Raw genomic sequence first — 1,554 nt, 5'->3', positions numbered from 1 at the left:
TTGCTCTGTTGTGCATAGGGTCTCTATGGGGCAGGACCATGCAGTGTCTTGCTCTGTTGTGCATAGGGTCTCTATGGGGCAGGACCATGCAGTGTTTTACTCTGTTGCGCATAGGGTCTCTATGGGGCAGGACCGTGCCATGTCTTGCTTTGTTGCGCATGGGGTCTCTATGGGTTGGAACTGACTTCCTGGCACCTAACAACAACAACCACACTGTTCATGAATGCAGACTGCCACACCTTTCTCCTGTGGAGAGCTGGGTGGGTTTCAATGGCTCACATTCAGGTAAGCAGCATTAACCACTATGCTACTAGGAATTCGTAGGTATGTAGCCATAAAAGAGAGAGAAAAACAAAGCAAACTATAATTTAAGGAAAGTTTTAAGTTGCTTTAGCTTAAAATAGGAGACCTGGTGGGTGGTGTCGTGGTAATGCACTGGGCTGCGATCCTCATGGCTGGCAGTTCGAAAGCACCAGCAGCGCTGTGGGAGAAAGACTGGGCTGTCCACTCCTGTAAATTGTTATAGCCTCAGAAACCCACAGGGCTCTCTGATGAGTCAGCATTGACTTGATGGCAGTGAGTTTGGCTTCTTGGTTTAAAGGAACATGCAGGCCTGTATGGAGGAGAAAATGCATCCAGGCGGCAGTTTAGCGCCCATAAAACACACAACACCCCCCTCCATCCTATTATGATATCAGTCCTGTTCTGCAAATCCCGCTAGACTGGTGTACATACAGGGGCACTGACAGAGCTATTCAATAAATGGAATTCAGGAAAGACAAAGCCCCTCAGAATCAGTAATGGGAATAACGATTTCGGCAACATAGGGAAAGGGAAGGGGGAGGAAGTGTGGGGAGGGGGGAACGGATAGAGATGACGACAGAATAACACCCCTCAAGGGGGTGAATACCGGGATAGTAGATGAAGGAATAGAATGGGCAGTGTCAGATATGTATAAATAATAACACCACATAATATATTAAGGGGGTGTGGGGGTGGCAGGGTGGGGAAGAGAGGGGATATCAAAGGCCTCTACAAGAAAGATAATGTTTACAAATTGTTGATGTCAACAATTGTACATTTCTGCTTGCTATAATGGATGTATGGATTGTTATATGTAAGAGCCCCCAATAAAATGATTTATTATAATAAAATAAAATGCATGGGCCTTAGGATCCATGCAGTGTTTCTTTTTTATTTTTATGGAACACTTCACGAATTTGCGTGTCATCCTTGCACAGGGACCATGCTAATCTTCTCTGAATCGTTCCAATTTTAGTATGTGTGCCACCGAAGCAAGCACCCATTCAATGTGTCTCGTGTTTAGCTTTAATTTCTCTTGAGTGGTTAATAATAATGGTTGCCTTATTGTCATGACCTGCTACGCTGTCACACACTCAGCTGGTCCTTGCAACAATGCTAAGCAGCAGAAATTACTATCTTCATTGTACAGATGTGGAGACATTGGTGTTCAGAGAGATGAGGTAACTTTCTAGAAAGGGTTAATGGTGCAAAAGGAAGCCTCAGAGACAAAAGTATTTTGAGGAAAAAAAA

General features: G+C 44.5%; 1 non-coding gene across 1 annotated transcript; it reads right to left on the bottom strand.

Annotated features, from left to right (window-relative positions):
* Positions 1–1,196: 1,196 nt before the first annotated feature.
* Positions 1,197–1,303, bottom strand: LOC115868229. The gene has a single exon (XR_004045491.1). It is a non-coding gene; the product is annotated as a U6 spliceosomal RNA (small nuclear RNA).
* Between the last annotated feature and the right edge of the window lie 251 nt (positions 1,304–1,554).

This window comes from Echinops telfairi, unplaced genomic scaffold (assembly GCF_000313985.2).
Source record: "Echinops telfairi isolate 266 unplaced genomic scaffold, ASM31398v2 ScPeMD7_8;HRSCAF=38, whole genome shotgun sequence".
NCBI lineage: Eukaryota > Metazoa > Chordata > Mammalia > Afrosoricida > Tenrecidae > Echinops > Echinops telfairi.
The sequence above is the reverse complement of the archived record's forward strand: the minus strand, read 5'-3'. Positions and strand labels throughout refer to the sequence as shown.